General features: G+C 43.0%; 1 protein-coding gene and 1 long non-coding RNA gene across 3 annotated transcripts in view; one reads left to right on the top strand and one right to left on the bottom strand.

Moving 5' to 3' along the window:
- ROR1 (ROR family WNT receptor 1) overlaps nt 1-23,054 on the top strand; it is a 368,857-nt gene that overhangs the window by 261,882 nt on the left and 83,921 nt on the right. The gene's annotated exons all lie outside the window — the stretch shown is intronic.
- Nucleotides 33-14,287, bottom strand: LOC141572109 (uncharacterized). The gene is made up of 3 exons (XR_012497250.2): nt 14,215-14,287; nt 4,034-4,303; nt 33-931 (listed from the first exon to the last, which is right to left on the bottom strand). It is a non-coding gene; the product is annotated as an uncharacterized LOC141572109 (long non-coding RNA).

Raw genomic sequence — 23,054 nt, forward strand, 5'->3', positions numbered from 1 at the left:
CATAGTGAGGCCTGGAGAGTACCAATATTATATTACTCATGTTTATTTCAGGCCACCTCCTCGTATATATCTTGAGCTTTTCTGATAGGCAAACAGATCCAATCCAACAAACACTAAACATCGATTCAGTTCAACAGATTTTTATTAATCACCTTCAATAACGGCAGGCTCTCGGCCAAGCTCTGTGGAAACTACAAAGACAGAGCTTTGCCCTCAAACTGCTTACTCAGTATGCTAGAGGCCGTAAAAAACAAACAAACAAAAGCAGGTCATCCAAAGTGTCAGCACGTACTTCGACCAGCCACCCACTCTTCTCCTTCTCCCCTACCACCCACCTCTAAGCCACTATCATATCTTTGAAATTCTATATCAGCCTTAGTACTGATATACCTTCTTCCACCCTTTTCTCCTATACGATACTTCTCACCACAGAAATCAGAGTGGGACTTTGAAAATACTTCTGTTCTAATGGACCCTCCAGGACTTCCCATTGGAATGGATTTTCAACTCCTTCCCCGGGGCTCTCCTATAAGGCTCGCTGCCTAGCTCTGTGGCCTCCCCTTGTCCTCCTCTCGCCTTGATCATTCAACTCCAGCCACACTGGCTGTGCTTCTGTTCCTCGGATACCTGAGGCTTGTTCTGCAGGCTTTAGGATTTCTGTGCTAGCAGTTCTCTCTGTCTGGAGGGCTTTGTCTGAGATCTTTGCATGACTCACTCCTTCAGTTCTCACCTAAAATGTCACCTCCTCAGAAATGAGCCCTGAATCTAAAGCAGCTCCTGGTCATTTTCTATCATGTCACCTGCTTCATGTATATCAGGATACTTATCACTACCTAACATTTTCTTTTTGATTCATTTGTTTACTTGTCTGCAACATAAGCTTCACGAGGTCCGGGCACAGTCAGCTTCACGTACCACTCTATCTCCAGTCCTAGAATACAGACAGCATTCATTACATAGTCATGGAAAACGAAAAGAAAAGGGAAAGAAAGCAACATCTAACTGTCCTCGTCTATGAGATGGTGGTAACAGTGCCTGGCTCGTAGGATTGTCAGTCACAGTAAGGAAACAATGAATATAAAGTATCTAACACCTGGAAGAACTCAATCAAGATTCCTCAAATGAATGAGATAACATTTGTTGGCTGACTGACTCTACTATCTCCCCTATCTTGTGACAGATGAAAGATTCTAGCATAGGGCCTGTGGTATAATTAAGTTCAATGAATTTCAGCTGCATTTCTTTCTTTTTTCTTCATCGTCTGAGGTTTCCTACAGGCTCAGTCTGTAAAAAGGGCATGGGGAAAAACGTATCGCTCTCATAGGGTTGTTGTGAAGATGAAATGAAATAATAATATGAAGTGCTTACAGTAGCTAGTGTTGTGGCTGGCACATTAGGAGCTTAAGAATGTGGACTGATATCATCGTCATCGTCATCGTCGTCATCCTAAGTCGTCGACGTCGTCATTGCTATTTGAGCAAAGCGTCTATACCTCCTTTCCAGCCAGAGTCCTTCTAGACAACATTCCCTGCTGTAAACCCCAACAAGAGACTTTGAAGCCTTTATTTCCTTTTCTCTCCTTGGCCTTTGGCTAAAGTCCCTTCCTGCAGAAAGGCAAAGTGACCAGCTTTTGATGAATTCTTTCCATCTCTTATCTGCTTCCAAGCCTCAGCCACAGTGAAGAAGTGTAGCTGGGTGCTGGCCCAGCCCAGGAAGTGATACTGTAATTTTCAACTCAAGATAAACTCAAGGATAACTTTCATCACAGATACTCCGGGCATTCAAGGGCAGAGGTGCCTTGCCGAGGGGAGACCAAGAAGTCACTCAGCAGCTGGGCCGGGACACAGGAGGCCATTGCTTCAGTATAGCAGCTAACCTCTGTGTCTTCATCAAACCTCCTGAGACTCAGCACTCAGCAGAGAAGGGGCAGATGGAGGGAATGTGGAGAGATTAGATAAGAAGGATTTCCCGATCCCAGTAGGGGATAGATCCAAAAGTACAGAAGGTTGAGAAGCCAAGCTCTTGTATTCCAATCCTCCCCTGTCACTCAACAATTCCTGCTGAATGAATAGAGTGTGGAAAGCTTCCAATTAAAACGATACTTGTGAATATTGGCAAAGCGTATCTTTGTGTGCAGGACACATTTAAAGAGAGAAGAGGGAAGATAAGTCCTTGCTTTCTAGGAACACACATGCTGAAAGCTTGTCCTCCAGGCCAAGAGCTTCTCAGCCTATGTGTTAGTCATGAATGTATCTCCTCACCTAGCACATTGTGGATGCTCAACAAATGTGTGTTAAAGTGAACCTCAGGAGTCTCTGTCCTAAAATCTTTTCTCCACATATGACAAGGTTTTATTCATTTGCTCAACACATTTTAATCATGCTCCTTCTATGTTCCAGGCCTCTGATTCTTAGATGCTGTTTTAAAGTCATACATGTGGGTACCAGGCAACAAAACCAATCTAAAAGTCCTCATTCTACATCATTTACACTTTCCCTTTCTATGTATGTGAGTTTTAATATCAGCTTCTGCTGTAAGTTACTGAGCAAGTGCTTTTCAAGAAATGGAGACAACCTCCACCCCAACTCTGGCTGTGGGTGAGCAGAAAGCCCCAGAGGAGTCAGAGTGTGGTTGGCAGCGCTGCTTCTCACCTGGCCATGTAGATATAAGTCACCGGATATGTTGTTAAAATGCAAATTAGGAAAGAGTAGGTCTCCAGTGGGGCCCGAGACTCTGCATTTCTCACGTGCGCCCAGTAGGTGCTGCTGTGCTGGTCCACATACTTTGGAAAGCAAGGGTTTAGAGACAAGATACCTGTGCTCTAGTCTTTCTCTGTCATTCACTAGCCAGAGATGCTGGACATATTGCTTACCTTCTTTAGATCCCAGTTTCTTTATTGCAAATTGAGGAACTTAAATTCATTGTCATCTAAGACTTCTAACTCTAAGTTTTACACCTCATTGAAACTCAGTTTGCTGTTTCCTTTATTATAGTGAGACCTCCTCAAGTTCTGAATTTTGTGCAGTTTGCCCTTGGGTTCTTTTTCTCCGTCATGTTCTTCCATCCTGCACATTCTGAGCATGATGTTGTATAGTGAGATCCATCAGTGAGAATGATTTACAGAGAACGGCCGGGTGGGAAACTCCCACCACCGTGACCACCAGATTCTGATGGGCATGGTATTGTGCCCTATGGTGAAGGGGAAAGAGCTATCCATTTTGCTGGTCAGTAGGAGGCTCTGCTTTCCTCCTATTAAATAGAGCAGCATTTTCCTCCCGTATTTCTTCCCTAGGCTCTTGCTTTGTGGGCTGATTGCCTGTGTTTGAAGTTGAGCAAGGTGACCACAGCAGGAGGCAGTGAGAGGTGGTGTCGGATACAGTGCTCTGATGTCTTCCCATGAGAGTTTTGAAGCACTGATCAGATGATCTTGTTACCTGACTCAGGCCCTGAAGGCTTATGGGAACATAAGGACACTGCTTTGCATGTGTGACTTGTAAATACAGGTTCATTACTGATTCACATACTCATAGAACTTTCTAAGGGAAACAACCAAATCTTACAGCAAACACCGTTAATGAAATGTTATGAATAATCTTGACTATGGGAAAAAAAAAACTATTTATTTGCATAAATAATTAGCATTTGATTTTTTTTTCAGCCTAATGTTCAGGTTTCTTCTTCTCTCTTTGGCATCAGTGTCAGTGTTGACAATTTCTCTTTGCTTCTCCCTCTCTCTCAAGCACACACACACACACACACACACACACACACTCACACACTCATATTCATATGTGCCCCGAAAGCAGCAGTCTGGGTCCCATTATCTCCCGGGCTGTGCTTCTCAACTCAAGCTATATATTAGAATCACACTGGGAGTTTTAAAAATTGTCCATACCCAGGCTCCTCCCCAGACAAATTAAAGCAAAATTTTTTAGGGTGATGCCCAAACATGGTATAGTATCAAATCACCCCAAGTAATTTCATGTGCATGCACCAAGATTTGAGAAGCACCCTCTCCCATCCCGCTTCTTACCTGAGGAGGACTTGCAGTAGACCGCCCACTTCTCAAGTATTGTCGATACCAGAGGACTTGAAACAGCCGAAACTCTGCACCTGGATAATCACCTGCCCACTGTACCATCAGAATCCAAGCAGGAAAGCAGAACCGACTCTGAGTATTTAACCCAGGGAAATTCATGTAGGGAATTGGTTACACAGGTCATGACATTGATGAGAAGCCCAACCAGCGATGGTGACGCTGCTGAAAGGTCAGCAACAGATAGAAACCGCAACCATTCCTGGACTGGAGAGACAAACAGAAGGAGTGGTTTTTACCCAAGCCTAAGAGTGGGGTCACTGGGGAGGCAGGAATGATGGCAAGCCTATTCTGTGGGCGCTGGAGCCATGAGAAGGTGTTGTCACTTATCACCCAAGACTGAAAGAAGTGGGAGAAACAAGTGGGCTTCCCCCTTCCTCCCACTTCCAAAGGCCAGCCAGTGCCTCCTATTTGGGAAATGTATAAGAAGCTGCCTGACACAGGAGGCCTGAGAATAGCAACCTGGAAAGGTCATCTCCCTGGTGGGTGCTGAGCAGAGCAGGGGAAGGGCAGGGAACGAAGCTGAAGAGCACACAGGCCCAGCACCAGCACCCGTACCCCAGACTGACTTCCAGGCCGCTAGAAAGCTGGGGTGGAAGCAGGCTAGGAGGAAATTAAGTCAGATATTGTATTCAGAGTTGCTGTCCCTGCCTTCAGATGAAACCGTCCAGTGGATATTTTGAGTTGTGGCACTGGGCATGGGACAGCGGTCAGGAGTGAAGGGGCACATGTGGTGGTCATTTTACCCAGGTTGATGACCAAAGCTTTGAAGGGGATGAAATTCCCAAGGGAGATTGTAAAAAGAGACAAGGGTAAGACCTCTTATATTTGTGTGACTGTTTATCATTTTTAGAACACTTTTTCTGGTGTCTTTTGATCTTACAGCCATCTGATAGCTTTGACAGGATAGCCTGGTGTTTTACTTTTCTGTCTAGAAAGATGGAAACATTGATAAATGATCATGCCTGTTATTTTTTATCCTAAGTTCTCCTTAATTGTGTAGAAGAGTGTTCTGAGTCTAGTCCTCCATGTTTACGAACGCTTGGAGGCTAAAACCAAGGACAGAAGACGTCTAGAAAACTTGCTTCTTGGGACACTGAGGACAGAATTTGCTAACTGTGGGAACACTTACTAAGCGCTCTTTTGTGCCAGGCCTCACAGTGCTATCTTCTAAATCTCCATCAATTCTGCCTCAGTAATACGCCTTCATTTTAAATTTAAAAATGCATCGATACTTATGTTTTTAAACTAGAAAAATGAATTAGATATACTAGAAAGAAAATCATAGTATTTCAATTTAATTATCAATGATGATTTGCATAGGTTTCACCATAACTCATACTATCTGCTTAAATTATTTCAAATAAGCACATTAGAGTGTTCATGGTATATGGAAAAAAATCATTGGAACTGAATCAGTCTGTTTTACACCTTCTAGATGGGTGATGCGTTAATATGTCATACTGGAAGCAATGCACTCACTTAACACGTGCAGTATAATAAAAGACTAAATTCTTAGGTGATGCAGCAGTTAAAGTAAAATGCAGTCCTACCAGAACAATAAAGTTGTGTTTAACAGAAAAAAATATTTTACACTGCTTCCATTTTTAGTTTAAATGAATTAAATTAAATTTAAAATTCATTTTCTCAATTGCAGCAGCCCACCCGTGTTTCATGGCTACCATAGCGGAGAGCACAGCTCTAGAGTCTGGATAGATCATAAGCGCAGTGACAGCAGCTGTCTTGTCCATCTCGTTCATTCTTTATTCTCAGGGCATAGCAGTCCCTGGTGCATAGTGGGAGTTGAGTAACAGTTTGTTCCATTAAAATGAAATGATGTGTTTGGCAAAGTGACTGGCACTTAGTAGGCATTTGTTGACGTCCTAATTGAATGAATTTGCTCATAGGCCATTTGCTCATTGATTTACCAGTGTTCTGGGCCTTGAGCAGTCATGACCCCTCAGTGAGCCTACTCTGCACCTGTGACTCAGCCAGTGAACATCCACCTTGTGGCTTCATTCCAGACAATCCTGAAATCTCCTCCTACCAGTGGTATCCAGTGTTCAGCCTATTTCAGTGAATTCATGGGACGGGGAGGGAATCAAGAAGTCAGGATTTCTATTCCTGAAAGAGCACTCTGATGGTTAGAGCACAGGGAGATTTGATGTTTGGGGGCAAAATGAGAAGCATTCTGTTAAGTGTGGGACCTGGATGAGGTCCTGGCTTTGGGGTCGGGAAGCTGTGTGGGGCATCTTCCAGCACAGAGCTCCACCCCAACCCCGTGCCACACACCCAGCCCCCCCCCCCCCCCCGTTCTGTTTCAGGAAGACTTTCTTTGGTTAAAACACTACAGAACTCACAAATTCTCCAGAATAGTATTGGTTTGAATCAGTTTAGGGCTAAAAATACAAATTCAAAAAATGGGAGGGGCTGTCAGTATTTCAAAGCAGCATTCAGCCGGCTATGTTTCCTCTTGGATAATATATACTATATATTTGTAATTGTGTGATCATCCTGATTAAAGAGAAGGGGTAAATTGCAAAGTGAAACAAACACCACAGAGTTGCAAAGTAAAATGTTATCCTTTTAGATTATGGTGGATTTTGAAGCCGTCCACCAGCTAGCAGGCAGATCCAGCAGGGGTTCGGGACAGTGGGAAAAAGGAGCACAGCTCCCGTGTCTGAAGCCAGCATAGCAGGGGAACCGGCAGACCACAGCTTCTGGTGGGTCCGTGGCTCATCCTCCCAACAGCTGTGGGTACCTGGCTCCCCTAGGAAACCTTCCTTGCTTTTGCTTCCCCCCCCTTACCCCACCCCGCCGTGGTAAACTATACAGAACACAAACATGACCATTTTAACAATTTTAAGTGTCCAATTCAGTGGCATTTAGCACATTCACAATGTTGTGCGACTGTCACCACTATCTAATTGCAGAACATTTCATCATCCCAAAAGGAAACCCTGTTCTCCTTAGGCAGTCCGTCCCCATCGCCTCCTGACCCGCGGCCCCCAGACAACCACTAATCTGCTTTCCGTCTCTATGGATTTGCCTCTTCTGGACATTTTAAATAAATGAAATCATGGAATATGTGACCTTTTGTGTCTGGCTTCTTTCACTTAGCATAATGTTTTCAAGGTTCATCCATGTGATGGCCTGTATCTTCCTTGTGTTTTGATGACCGTAAGAGACTTCCTGGCATAGTAACAAGAGGCTTGGCATAGGACCCATGCAGACCTGGCTTTGAATTCCAGGCCTCTTTAAGCTTCAGTTTCTTGAGCTCATTCAAATGAGAATGTTCTGAGATGTCCACCTTAGGAGTCCTTGGCAGGTTTCATTTGTGAATATTGAACTAGTCATTTGCTAATTCAGCAAATACTAATTGAGCAACTACTATGTGCTCGGCCAAGGCTTTAGGAATGCATTAGTGAACAGCACCATGTAAGCTCTTTATCCTTGTGGAACTTGGCTCTAGTGGGAGAAACAGACAGTAAAGAGAGAAACAGATAAATATAACAGGAAGAAGAACGGGTGATATATAGTGGTCTGGGGGTAGGAAAGGGGTGCTTTTTAACAGCTTGATGAGCAAAAGTTTTCTTGCAAGGAGTTGACATCTGAGGAGTGGAATGAGCCAGGCTTGTGAAGAGCTGGGGGAAGACAGGCTATTCTAGTCAAAAGAACAGTAAGAGGCCCTGAAGTGGATACGGGTTTTGCACAATCATGGAAGGGAAAGAAGGCCAATGTGGCTGAAACTGGGTGAGTGAGGGGTGGAAGGAGTGACATGAGGTTGGAAAGGGGAGCAAGAGCCAAATCTCCTGGTGCATCAAAATCCAAAAGTAATGAATGCTCTGGGAGGGTTTTACCTGAAGAAGTGCCATGTTCTAATTTGCAATCAGAAGGGCACTCTGGCAGCTGTGTGGAAGCTGAGTGTCGGGGGCAGGTATGAGCAGAAGCTGGAAGACTAGGAAGGATGCTGTCGTACTTGTCCATATGGGAAAAATAGGTGACTTGGGCTAGGATGGGAGTAGGTAAGGTGTAAAGAAGTGAGAAGAACTGAGATGGCCTGGAGAAGAAGCAAGTGTGAAAGACTAAATTACTAAAAGCAAGCAGAATAAATGAAGTCATATGGGAAAAAAGTATACGAGATGCCAAACAGAGCTGGTATTTAACTCGCCTGTTCCCCACCCCACCTGCACACCTCAACGCACACACTCATAAACCGTGGTAGCTCTTTGACGAAGCCTACGAGGAATCTCATCCTCATCTCGGTTTTTCCATCATTAGGGATGAGTGGGAACTGCAAGGAGCGTGACATGTATAGATCTGTGATTGTCGTCGGATAGAGTTTTAAGTCTACCATTGTCTATTCAACTAGAACACTTGGCCTTCAGCAGGTGGTGGAGAAGCGGAGTCCTGTGGGATGAAGCACTTGGCCCTGTGCTAGGAGAGGGGAGGGTGCCAGAGCCCAGCCTGGGCGGAGTTCCCTTCCTCCACTCTCCTGACACATGTGTGCTTCCCCGTTTCACACTCTGTTGTGATCCATGGTTTAATTCTCTGAGCAGGACCATTCATCTTTGTGTCCGCTGTCTCTGGCACAAAGAGGGCACTTGATTAATACCTAAACAATCAATGAGTGAGTAAAGGAACACACCAGTGCTTGCCTGGCTTAGAGCAGAGGATCTTCTGGGGTGACAGAATAACCTGTGGGGTATTGGGGTTTTTCTCTTCTGTGGTCAGAATAGCATCTACTCAAAGGACTGTGAGGATTAGGTGTGATAATGTGTGTAATTCACTTAGCACAGTGCCTGGCACATAACAAGCCCTCGAGGGAAGTTTGCTGTTAGTGCTATTATTAGGGGCCTGCTTTCTGCGGCTTCTTCTTATAGAGTTGTCTTGTATAAAGGGTCCACACAGACTCCTTTTGTGGCCCTGCTTAGGAGAGGAATATGGGCCAATCTCCAGAAAATAAGGGCCCTGGTACCCGAATAGGCCCTCCCAGTTCTCACTGTCACTAGGGACCTGAAAGTGGAATTAATAAAGTGCCATAGGTTTACTGCCAGGTCCTTTACAACCTGATTTTCTGCGTACTGTGTACCAGATGAGACATAAGGGACTGCAAATGGAAAGTGGGATATTGTTAGCCAGGGCCAATATAAATATGTTTGTGGGGGAGGGCAGAACAAAGGCCTGAAGGCCTGATGTTGACAGAAACCATGTTATTGTTTAATATATGACTTCATCCTAGTAAAAATGATAGTTCCCCCAGGCCTGCCAGGGAATGGGAGAGCTGGGTTATCTGTACCTACAGATGGCGGGCACTTCAGGGGGGCTGGCAGCCTCCATGTGACCTTGACCCAGCTGTCTACCACCACCACCACCACCACCAACAACAACAACAACACCCTCATGGAGTGTCTGAGGGAGTGGCTTGGTAAAAGATGCCCACCTTGGAGCTAGAAGTTTGGATCCCAGCTTTGCCAGGCACCAGATGTAGCAGAGACCTCCACGGGGAGCCTGGGTTCTCCCTAGTGTAAATTCAGAAAACAATTGAACCCCCTTAGACTAGTTGTGATGAATAAACAAAATAAGTAAAAGAGGATTTAAAAGATGTGTTAAATTAAAGAGAGCCTTTGGTATGTGCACTAACCTCACCTGCACGTGTACTCTTACCACCCCCCTACCCCCCCAGCACAGGAAGCGTTGCAATTCCTGGCTCCATCTCCAGCCTCCCCCTTCCTCACTCTGCTCCCACTTGGCTTGCTTACCTCCTTTATGTAAATCTGTTTTATTTCATTAGGCCCTTTGCGTGGCATATAAAGGTTGCTGAGCTAAGAAAGAGGAAGGCCAGAGAAACCTCTAAGAAAATATTGGCCACTTGGGGTCCTTATTCTTGCCCAGCCAGCCAGAAGATCACAGCTACTCCTCTGCCTGCCCCTTTCCCTTCCATGTGCCCCTTTGTTTTACCCATTTCCTCCATCGCAAATAGAAGGAAGGAAGCGTGAGGCTTTCATGGCATAAGGGGAACCTCTGTGAACAGCAAAATGCTTAAGCAGTAAGCTGAAGCATTTATTCAGTGTTGTGAACACTGGGATCCAAGAACTGAGCTTTACGAAGCTTTCCAGTTTGCCACTTTGCTTCCATTTTCTGCCCCTGCAAGTTTCCACTGGAAATTCCCCAGCTTTGGTTTGAGTGCTTGCCTCTCTGTAATCTTGGAGACATTCGGCATACACCCCGCAATTAAGACTTTGCAACTCCATGCAGTGTTTCTTAAGAGAAAGTTAGACGCAATTAGATCATTTGAAGATGGATTAGCCTGCCGTCTGCACAATATTAAGAAAAATCACGTTGGCAAATGATGGGGCCTCTTTGAAGAGCTCTGAAGGAAAGCCACTAATGAGCTCTACACTGGGTTTCCCCCCTGTTCCCGAAGGGTTAATACAATTTGTGGGAAAGGAAAAAAATCCCCTGTGGTATTAAAATGCTGTGTCAGAGATTTGTAAGCTCTCCTTTGTAGCTCTGCCCCCAGGCCTGGCTCACTTCAGTTGAGATCAGGTTAATAAGAGCTTGTGGATGCCTGGCAGCTCCTACTGGGGTTACAATCTGGTGCCTGACCAGTGAGGAACAGTTATTATCGTTATTATTATCATTATTAAAGTGCTGAGGAATTTGATTCAATAAGGTAAGGGACATCTGCTGTTCTTGCTGGCCCAGTGTCCATTCATCCTTTTGACAAGAATAGCTTGCTTCTCCTTTGGGGAAAACTGCCTCATGTCCACTCTCAGGCTGGCTGGCGCTGGCCCCGTACCCACATTAGGGTGACCACGTGACCAAGCCAGCTCAGTTGCTGTCTTTAAGACTTCAGTCATTCCCCAGGCTACTGGACTTGTCAGTTACATAAGCCTTTAAACACCTCTTTCCTCTACCCCGCCCCCATTTTTTCGTCTGTTTGTTTGTTTCAGCCTCTGCCTGGTGGAGTTAGGTTTTCTGTCATTGGCAACTAGAGTCCCGATTAATACAAAATTAAAGGAACTTATATGGGATTAGGTACTCCGAAGGGATGAAAAAAGAAACAGAAAAGAAAAATTGTCTTACTCCTAGGAACCACCAACCTTAGAGAGTCCAGTCTTAGGTATATTAACTATTTAAAGGATTAACCAATGTGGACTCTAATTAAATGAGTTAGAAAATATGTTCTGAGGGAAGTCAAGAGAGGGAGAAATGGATGTGCGTGGGTGGGCTTTGTGGCAGAGGCTGAACTTGAACTGAGTGCTAAAGGCTGGAGAGGATTAGGTGAGACCCAGTGAATGCAGGGCCCTGCATAGGGCGCTGGGAGACTTGGTTCAAAGGAAGATCATCGGTGAATAAGAAGTGGGAAGTGGTGTATGTGAGGATAAGCTGAGAGCCTATGTAGGAGCATTTAGAACATCACATGGCACGTGTTAATCATAGTAGGTAATAGCCGTGGATTGCTTACTCATGTCCCCCAGGCACCGTCCTAAGCACCTGACATGCCTTACCTCTTATAATCCTCCCAGTCACCGGGGCTTAAAAAATGTTTGCTGAATCTGATTTGGGGTGACATTTCCATTCCTGTGCTTAATCAAACAATAGGCCTTATCAGAGCTCAAATTCCGATCTAGAGATCGGAGTCTATTACCTGAACATTCTTGGGAAGTGGAGGTTACAAGTTCTGGTTTCTTAATGCACATCTTAAAAATTTTTAAATTTAATATAATCACACCACAGAATTTGGAGAATAGATTAAAAGGGGGAAAAAATGTACACATAACTCCACAACCTGCAACACAGCCATGATTTTCTAATACAGAGGTTACGAGTATCTGCTTCCAGTTCCGTCCGTTATCCACAAGTGTGATCTTAGGCAAGTTCCTGTAACTTCTGTCAGCCTCAGTTTTCTAATCCATCCGTGTGAGATGTGCATAGAAGCTTCCTCACAGAGTTTTTTGGTAAGGATTGAATGGGATAATTCATGCTTTATAGATCACCTGGCACACATACACATTGCTAAATGTTATTAATGCTTTTCAGTCATTTTCCCCATACATTTTCCACATGATGGCAATAACCATGTATGTACAATTGCTTCCATCTTTTTTTCACTTATTATAGTACCTTAGATATTTTCCATATAATAACATAATCTCCCTACTCCTCATTACTGATGTATGTATTCTCCAGACTAAAATCACTGGAATTCATCAGCGTGTCCCCCCTTTTTCTTAACACTTACAAATAACGTTGCACCTCCTACCTTTATACATAGGGTTCTAAGAGTTCTAGTGTCAGTGCACTGCTTCTTTGAGCTCAGATTATGATTTGGCCTGTGCCGTTTTAGAAAGTAGAGAGAATGAGTGACACCCGCGTTAGCAAAGACCTCTGACAAATTGTGGGTTGTGCTGGTCTGATGGATTGCCTAGGAAGATATGATTATCATTATTTTTCCATCAGTGAATTCCCTCTGGTGTGATCATCCATGCCTCATCTTTCAGGTGCTTTTATTGTGAAAATGAGTGTCAGCTCAGTCTCCCTGCCCTCTTGCTGACAGAGCCAGGGGAATCCCAGTACCATTTAGCTGGAACTTACTCCCCTGGGCTCCTGAATCTTGTTTCTTAGAGTAGGATGGACTCTGCAAAACAATTTGAGGCTGTTTTCCTGTTGCACATCAAAGCCTCAACCTCTTATTTGGGTCCTTCGAGTAAGGGTCCATGAGTACTTTGAAATCGGACCCTCCTGTGTACACCTGGAATTACCGGTAAGCCTGGCCTGCGGTCCCCGGGCTGTCGTACACACAAAGCTAAGGGCAAAGGTGAGCTTTTCATTTCTTCCCCAGGCCCTAAAATTCCTTTGACATCTTTATGATCTGCACCTTCAGAGATCGTGCAAACAGCTTGAGGAAATCCTAAAATGGACTCGGCTCCAGATACGCATTCCAGTCAAAGGAAAGTTCTTTACGTGCCTTCCCAATTGACAGAATCTTGTCTAAGTTTAGCAAAAGGCACCAAGAACAAAAAATGACATTCAGCATTGATACAGTATATGGAGAAATAGTTTCTGAAGGGTAAACAGCGAAGAAAAATACCCTAGAAAAGTGGCACCATTCTGGAAATCTCAGACCCTGGGACACTCAGAGTGAGTAATGAAGTCTGTGAACTACCATGTTTCCCTGAAAATAAGACCTAACCAGAAGATAAGCCCTACCATGATTTTTCAGGATGACCTGAAAATAAGGTCTAACCTGAACATAAGCCCTAATGCGTCTTTTGGAGCAAAAATTAATATAAGACCCAGTCTTATTTTCGGGGAAACACGGTATCTATGATTTTTCAAAAGTCCTCCTAGTAATTGTATATTATTAACTTTTTAAAACATCACAAAGACAACTAGAGCCACAAATTTGTTTGCCACAATTAGATCAACGAAGTGAAAAACGTTCTCAATCTCATGCTAATTAGAAGCTTTGACAGTAGTATTTTGATTTCTTTATATATTACAGTTTAATAAATTTTGGTTAACCACTTTTATATTTTACAAAAATATTCATTATTTTAATAACAATAAGGGAACGGTTACTTTTTACTTAATGATCTATTAGTTCGCTGAGATCATTTGAAAAACTGTGTGACCTCAGAAAGCTGATTCACTACTAATAAGGGCATTTATGAGGTGTGTGGTCCTGACCAAGTTACTTAAGCCATCTGAGCCTCAGTTTCTTCATTTACAAATTAAAAATAATATACACTCCTCACAGGCTTATTATAAGGGCTAAAGGACACTACGCAAAACAAATAAGATAGAGTCAAAGGAGCTGGCGCACAGGAAGAGTTCAGTACGTAAATATTTTTTTCATAAAAACTGCAAATTTATATATTAGACAAAAACATTTCAAACATAGGTCCTTGGGGCAGGGAGATGTCAAATTTAAAAAGGATCCTTGGTGAAAAGTTTGGAGGTCAGCTCTTTGGCTCTGACTAGTGTTGCTTTACTTAAATAAAACAATTATCAACACTGTCATCAGAATGAAATATCCACTAAAATTCATTTCCACTTCATAGCTGCCAAGCAACATTCTTTTGAGCACTTTCACACCTGGCATAACATACCTTTTCTCCCTGTACCTCGGTGGCTACATTATCCCAGTTCCTGGAGGCAGAGGTGGAGCTGAGTGCTGTCTGGGAAAAGAGAAGCTGACAGGCAGGGCCTCTGATCCTTGCCCAAGGGCTTGCTTTGTGAGTGGTGGCATCAATGCCGCTTTTGTTCCGTTTTCTGCAGCTGGCCCACAGCTGAACCCGTAGAGGCTGGCTGCTCCAGGCAACCCTGGCCCACCAAGGACAGATAGTGCCAACCCAAGCCAAGGGATCACTGTGCCCCTGTGACCCGGCATGGTGGTTCTCCCCACTGGGGAACCAGTGGCAGGGAACATTGACTCCCCCTTTGGCATTCTAATCCATTCCATATTTCACGGAGGTAAATTGGAGGTTTGAAATGTGATATCACTGCTAAAAAAAAAAAAGGCCAGAACCATCTGCATAGAACCAGTATATTCTTGTTAATTATGAAAACTAATAATTGCCTTGTACTCAGGCAACTGAATTGTGATTCACTCATTCATCATGTATTAACTGAGTTTTTCTACTAGGTGCCAGCCATTATGCTCAATGTTAGAGATATATAGATGGAAACATGGCATTCCTGCCCGTAGAATCTGGTGGATCGGGGGAGAAATTGTCACCTGCTTAAACAGGTACAACATAATATCCTGGAAACAACGATGGACACTTAGGGAAAGAGAAACAGAGCCTGCCAAAGGGACTAATAATAATAATAATAGCTACAATCTATCAAGCATTTATTCAGCCCCTCACTGTGTAAGTACTTGACATATGTTATCTCATTTGATTCTTAAAACACACTTATAAAACGGATAATCTGATGGTCTGATCATCTTCCTATCTCTTTAGGGAAGGCTATGTATGCAAAGGATATGGCATCTGAGGGTCTTTTAAAAAGAAAAGGAGTTTGCCAACTGGGCAAGGGGTGGGGTGGAGAATCATTCCAGGCACAGGAAGTAAAATAGTCTGTTTGGAGACTTGCAGATTTCTTAGTATGTTGGAGTGCAGAGAGTATCTGAAGAGTGTCCTGGTATGAAGATGCTGTTTATAGTGAAGTAAGAAATAAATGGGATAAGCCTTTGAATACAGATGATTCTTAGCATTGCTAAGATGTGGAGAAAGGAGACTTAGTACTACAGTGCTCTAGTTAGAAAGAGGGATGGCTATGTTTGTTAGCTGGTTTTTGAGAGGGAAAACCTACACATATGGGTGGGCTCTGAGAAGGGAACAATGAGAAGGAGAAACTAAAACACAGGACAGAAAGAATAATTGGTGGTGACAGGTCTGCACCCTCCTCAGATTGGAGGAAGACAAGAAGAGACCGAAAGACATAGGTAATTTTGTAAGAACAGGTGTTGGGAAGGGGTCCCAGGTAGGAGGAGGCAAAAGGAAAGGATGTGATCTTGAGAGTTGTACCTGCCCGATGCCTGTTCTGTCTGTGAGGTTAAAAATAATTCTTATGAGGAGAGTGAGAGGTCAATGAGTATTTTAGGGTCCTTGATGGAAGGGGTGAAGTTTTGGCATCATTGCTGAGTGTAATTGTGAGATGCTGATGATACCCTTTGGATCCTGAGGATGGAAAGAGTATTCAAAGGATGAAGAAGAGAGTGACTGGTGGGGAGAAAGGTGATTGCATGTGAAAAACAGTTAAATGTAGTGGGAATGGTGGATTGGAGTGGACAAGAGATGATAAAGGGAAGACTTAATAGAAGACTTCAGGGTCTACCTTCAGACATCTGAATGAGGAAGTGGATTAATTCCATGTTGTTTCAGAATCTAGAACCAAGTCCAACAAGTGGTCATTGCTAGGAGGCAGAGTCTACCCCCCAAAATAAAATCTTATAAGTAAGTAGTGCTGTCCAACAATGGAATAATCAGCCTTATGAAGGGTTTCAGTCATCTGTCAATGATGCTGTGTGGGAAATTTGATAAACTTAATTAGATGGCTCCTTAGATGCCTTTTAATACTAAGATTTTATGGATGCGTAACATGTGGAGTATTAAAATAGAGGGAAGCCAGTCTCAGTATTCTTGAGGTTGTCCTGCTTTCTGAGCATAAGAATCTTGATTACAATGTTCAATAGTGTTTACGCAGTTCAATAACTATAGAAACAGTCTTGGAATTTTTGTTAATTCCAGGAAGATTTTTGTTAAGATTGACAAAAACCATGCTCTAGCTTGAGGGTTATATATGGATACTATCTAGTTAGCAAGCATGATATGTATATAATACCTATGCTCACTATGAAGAGGGTTTCTTTCTATTTCAGGCCCATTCCATTTCATTACAGTTCTGCAGAAGACCCTTAGCTGGGGCGACTAAAGGAGGATCTTCTGTAATCCGATGTGGAGTCCTCTTCTCACAAGATGTTTTGTATACATCTTTCATGTTGATAACTTTCTTTTCATTTGCCCCCTGCATTGGAATTAACTGCTTTCTTTTCGGGGAACTATTAGCCTTTTTTAGTGGTTGTCAACTGTGGGTGATTTTGACCCTCAGAGCGCCCTTGACAATGTCCGGAAACAGTTTTGATTGTCATGACTGGAAAGGGGTGCTGCTGGCATCTGGTGGGTAGAGGACAGAGAAGCCCCTAAACCACTACAACAAAGAATTATCCAACTCAAAATGTCAATAGTGCTGAGCTCGAGAAAGTCTGGTCTATTTTTAAGTCTTTCTCTAAATCAGCTGCTATCAGTACATTCTATAAAACCTAGATGCCTACCTTTACTTCCTGATTTAAGAGTGCATGGCTGAATGCTCTGCCTCTGTGAAATGCACACCCCATGCCTCCCTTTCTTCATGTCATAGCAATACGAGGGACATCTTTAACTTTCCCTTTGGCCCGAGAAGTCACTTCTTGGTTGGAATCCAAACAAGAAACAGATCTCTCCCTGGATGAAGTCGGCCATTCCATGACTTTCAGAGTAACAGCATCAAATATCTTCTAACTGCAGCCGCTCTGGGCCAAGGGTACAAGTGGAGAACAAGCTACAAATACAGCTGCATTGCACCTGATTTTGTGTAAGAGCTTGGACCATCTTTAAAAGACTGGGTATTGAAGCTCAGTCATGAAGGACCCCGACAGCCTTTCCAAGCCAGGAAAAGATCAGGGCAGTGGTGCTAATGCAAATGCGACTTCAGCCCAAATAAACACTGAGAAAATCGTACCTCACTAGATTACTCCTAATCTTCTGATGCTTTGAGAGGTCTCATACAACTCTTGCTACACGTACCCATACCTCTGAATGTCAAGTCAGGCTGAAGTTTTCAGGGAATTAGATCATAAATTAGCCCTTTATAGCTTCCAGATCTTCTACTCCCTAAAGAATCCTAGGATAGCATCCCTTAATGACCCAGCACGGGTAGCCCAACCCAGTGGAAATAACCTAGGGCCGAGACTTCCCCTCTCATCTTTTACCTTTTACAGGCCGGGTGGCCTCAGGGAAATTATTCAAACTTCTAGAACCTAGGTTTTCTCTTCTCTGAAATGAAGATATCTACCTTCCCATTTCTAGAAATTTATTCTGAGAAAAATACTCTTAAATTTTGACAAAATCTTATTTACAGTTGTTTATTGCTTTATTAACATTAGACATCATTATAAAATAGATTAATTTTGACCCATCTACACAATAAAATATTATGTACCCATGAAAAGATGTTCCTGAAGAGTTTTATTAACTAAGAAAAATGCTTGCTCTCTAATGTCAAAAATGAGAAGCACAATATAGCACATGTAGGTATAATATGATTTCAACTATATAAAATCTGTAGAAAAAAGTCTGTACAGAAACCAAACTATTACCAAAAGTTTATACTTAGTTTTTGGTACTTAACACATATATAACATTTTTAATAAAATAATTTAATTCTAGGGTATACATTCATTTTTTTTCCCTTTAAGAGCAGCGCATATACTATTTAAGTTTGAGTAACTTTGATTTAGAGTTCTGAACAAAACTGGGGTTGGAGATAAACATTTTGAAGTCATGGGTATTTCAATAGAGGTCAATTCATTGATAGGATCACAGAGGACAAACCTGTAGTGTGAGACGAGACAAGAGTCACGGACTGAATCCTGGGAAACCACAACATTTAGAGAATGAGGAAAACAGGTCAGGGAAGAGAGTAAGCTAATGGCAGTAATCTATCTGAGATAATTATCTATATGGATTAGCACGGTGGCACTGAGAAGAGAGATGGAATGATAAAGCTGAGAAGCATTTTTAAATAATTCCAAGAGATACAAACTGGATATAAGAGATAAGAGTATTGGAAAAGTCAAAGATGACATGAAATTATCTAACTTGAAAGATGGAAGAATGCCGATCCCAAAGGCAGAGGTGGGACAATGGAAAAGGGAAGCACACTTTGGGGCGGGGGGATGGATGCAAGAAAAGTTAACTTTAGTTTTGCACGGATTGTGTTTGAGATGTCCCTTCAAGAGACAGCCTGCTGTAAGAAATGCAGTTAGCTGATCGCCTGTAGCTGCAGTGTGCTGGAGATCTGCCATAGCAAGCAAGGCAATGGCATGCTCTCCCTGGGCAGCTCCCAAGCAACCAGTGACTGCGCCCCAAAGAGGTAATAGGGCTGAGGCTTTCTGTCCCGTTGGTCGCCTGATGGCAGTCACTGCCCTGGGGCCTCTCCCCTGGCTGGCCCAGACTCGCAGAGCTGCACTGCAGTTTGGTGCCCTTCCTTCCCAATCCTTCTTCCTTCCCTCTCTCTTCCCAGATGTCCGGTCTACATCACAGTCTGAAGCCTCTCCCTGCCTGCTTCACTCTTTTGCCCCTTTTCATCCATAAACATTATCCCCAATATGTTTCTTATACTTTTAACTCAGTCTTAGCATCTGCTTCCAGAGGACTGGAACCAATATAGGCGATGGCTGCACATCCAAATAGAATCATGCTGGAAAGAAAATAGTACGCTCTTAAAGAGCGTCAGGATTGAGGGATAGTTGGGTGCCAAGGGCCTCCCAATAGCATCATCAGAGGAGGAATGGAGGACCAAAGTTTGAGCATTCATTGACTGTTATAATTGGGAGGGGTACAGGAGAAAGGAATGTCGGTATAGCAGGGGGAAATTATTGGAGAAATAGGAGGAAAACCAGGAAAGCACAGGTCATAGAAACCATGGAGGAGAGAGAGCTTTTTAGGAGGAGGTGATAAACAGATCAAGTGTCTGAGAGAAAAACCTGAGTGAGGCCTAAGATCTTGCATTTAGAGACTGAAATTGTGTTTGGCCATTGAGAGGTCATTTCAGAGAAAGGATGGGAATAGGTGCCAAATTTACAGTAATCAGGAAGAAACATAGTGGAAAATCAGTGGAGGTAATGACAGTAGACTTCATGTTTAAAATGTTTGTGAATGGCAGAAGGGAAATTAGGCTAAAAGAAGTTAAGTATAGTGTGTGTGTGTGTGTGTGTGTGTGTGTGTGTGTGTGTGTGTGTGTGTGTAGGAAGATTTTACCATTTCTAGAAGAGGGCTTTGAAGATAATAAAGAGGAAAACAACCATTGTGAAATTAAAATTCAGAAGGCAGTGGGAAGAGAAAAGCTACTGAACCCAGGTAGAGCATTAGATTTCAATAGGAAGAAAGAAACCTCTTCTCTAAAACTGGGAGGGAAGAAAGAGAACGTGGTTGGAATGACAGAGAGATAGATGAGAAGAATGGGTGACAATGAGAAACTTCATACTCAGCATGTCTTCCAATTAGGAAAATGACAAGGACAGCCTCTGAAATGCAGGGAACGAGTTGGGGGATATGTTGACCGCAAAAGGAGAAGGTCAGCAATAGCTGGTGTGCACACTAAGTTATCCCTTAAGAAATGTGATGAGACGGAAATTCTTGCCTTATATGCATGAATTTGGGTCTCTGTAAAAGTATGGGTCCAAAGGACTGTGACTCTAATTGGCCAGAAAGGACAAATAAGTATTGACGTTAATCTTACAGTTTGAGTTTTCCCAGCTCTAATGTACCCCGTGTGTTCAGAGAAAGTGATTGGTATTGTGAAGTCTACTATTGTTATTATGCCAACATGCATAGAAAACGAGCTCGTGCCTAGATACCCATTTGCTTTGTTTGGGTGGTATTGTACTTTGTTTATCGTGACAGTGGATGATAAAGATGAGAATAACTGAGGATCCCCATGCTCTACGTCAGAGATAGTATGGCCAGAGATGAAATGTTGGTACTCTCCATCAAAAGCCCTATGTAATCAAAGTCTGGATTTGCAGTTTAGAGCTCTATCCTGGACCCTCAACTCTTACAGCTATAAAGGAACCCTTTATTATTGACATCCCTACAGGATAAAATTCCCTAAGCATGAAAGTGCCTCGCTCCCAAGTATCATTCCTATTGAAATAATTGTTTCAGCAGCCTCATCTCTGCAAATTTGTGATTTCTTAGGAGTGTGACTGTACATTTAGAGTCGAGTCCAACACAGCAGCCTGGAGTCACCTGAATGGCAGGATCCGTAGCGGCTCTCACTAGCATGAGCCAGATGTGACTTCAGCGCCAGTTCATGGAGAGACCCTGATACTGTGCTGAGGAAGAGAAAAGCATTGAAAAGCAAAGAAATGCGCCAGGCATGTCAGTTTCTCCGAAGCTGCAAAAGGATATGTCTGCAAGGATGACTTATGTTTGCTCGTTACCCCCAAAGTCCTGAAGCAAGACAAAGCTCTTTATCCCTTTTACTTTGAAGCATAACGTGGAGACACTGCGAAAAGGACAGATGATAAGCCAGCTTCTGCCTTGTAGTGGGCTGTGCAGGTGCTGTCTGCCGGCGTCCAAGTCTGTTTTATTCCAAAGCTGGCAACGTTTGCAGGAATGTCATGGGAAGAGATTTATAACACTTTCTGATTCTGCCCAGCTCCAAATCACTATATGAATAATCTTTCTCATAGCATAGTAGTAATTCTACGAGCAGCCTTAGCCAAAATCAACGGAATGAGCAAGCTTAAGGAAATAATTTTTTTTCCTTTTTAAGAAATCATTTTGCTGAAGTTTTACAAACCTCATAAAAAGTAAGGGTTCGTTTGAATTTGGGAGAAAGACTTGCTTTATCTAAACGCATTTACCAAAAATATTTAAATGAGTACAGGCTGGATGTAAAAGCGCCCCCAAAATAGTATCAGTTATGCATTCTTAACCTTCCAGACTCTCCAGAGCACTTAAAAACGCAGCATTTTCCTACAGGTGTTAATGGGATCTCACAAAGAGGAAGGCGATTTCAGGTAGGGTTGTGACAGCGAGGCTTGTGGGGTGGGTGCTGTGGGACCCACTGAGGCTTCTGACCACGGTCCTATTCGGAGCCAACAATGGCACTCGTTGTTATAAGCAAGTGTCAGTCACTAAAGAGCTGCCATTACTGAGTGGAGCCCAGCTTTCCATATTCCCAACATGGCCAGAGGTTTCATTCCTCGAGAATGTGTTTATTCAGCCTAGTAAAAACATTAAAAAGAGGAATAAATCTCTGCCGACCCCAAAATGCTTTTCACCACAGCTGTAAACCATAAAACATTTAGAAAGGTAAGCAGGACTAAAGATAATATAGTTTCCCCAAGCAGCATGGACCTGGAGGTGGCCCTTGCAAAGACAGCTGCAGTGCACAGAGCTTCCCTGCAAAATCATTAAGAGAGGGACAGGTTCTATAAGGTGTTAAATTATTAGTAGTAGGTTTTTTTTTTTTTAAGGGGGGGCGGGGAGGGCAATAATAAAAACCATGTGCTCAGCAGCCTGTTCGGCCGTATAAAATAGAGAGGCCTGTGACTTTAAGTGTTGTAAAAGGGGTTAATTGTCGATTTCTGAATGTGGCAAGTTTATTGATCTTGTTAACAGCAATGGAGCATGTGCCGTTGGTTACCATGGTGGGAAAGAAAAATAGCCTTCCATCCTGTTAGTCCGTGGACACCCTTACTGGTTTTGGAGCCGAATTTTAATGCGGCATTAAAATTACTTCTTTCCACTTGTCTAAATGTGTACCCATCCTTAAGGTTCCAGTTCTCTATACTTTTACTGCCATTTTTCAAGTTCCTATTGTGGATTGGTACTTTTCACAGAAAATGTATTATTCATCCAAAAACCCCATGCCGTGGGCAGGGATTATATAGCTGTTTTACAGATAAGGAAACTGAGGTTCAGAGGAGTTAAGACAGTTATCCAGTGTTATAGAGCTATTAAGCAGGGATCCAAAGCCAGGTCTTCACAGTCCAAGCCCAGAGCTTTTCCACTAGTTTTCAAACAATTTGTTTACCTATTCAATCAGTAGATATTATTCACCACCCACTAAAAGCCAGGCACTGGTTTAGATGTTGGAGACAGAGCAACAGACAAAGCTGACAGCGTCTCTGCCATTTCAGGGTCTATATTGTAGTGGGTATTACCCTGGCTTTCAATACCCACTCTCTCTTCTAAACTACTTTCATATATACAGTTGTCATCTCTAGTTTGGTTTTTTATTTTGCTGTTGAGTGTTGTTCTGTTGTCATTTCATGCATGTGTATTCCTTTTGTTCCCCCAACTAGAAAATCAGCCCTGTGAGGGCAGGGCCATTAGCTAATGCCTCTCTTTTTCACATTCCATCCAGCACAGCCCATTAAAGTGCATCTGGCTCTTTCTCTGCCACAGAAATTCTTATTACTCTGATCTTAAGATCATTTAGGCTTTATTTAGGGCTTAACAATTGCAGTGTCAATTATTGAGCATTTGCTAAATGTTATACTTACATTTGCTAAATGTCTCCTTACCTCTGAAAGATCCCAACTGTTAGTCCCTTTTTATAGTTGATGAAGTTGTGGCTTATGGAGACTGAGAAACTTGCTCAAGTTCTC

The sequence above is a fragment of the Rhinolophus sinicus genome, chromosome 14 (assembly GCF_057876585.1).
Source record: "Rhinolophus sinicus isolate RSI-liver-muscle chromosome 14, RSI-T2T, whole genome shotgun sequence".
In the NCBI taxonomy this organism is placed as follows: domain Eukaryota; kingdom Metazoa; phylum Chordata; class Mammalia; order Chiroptera; family Rhinolophidae; genus Rhinolophus; species Rhinolophus sinicus.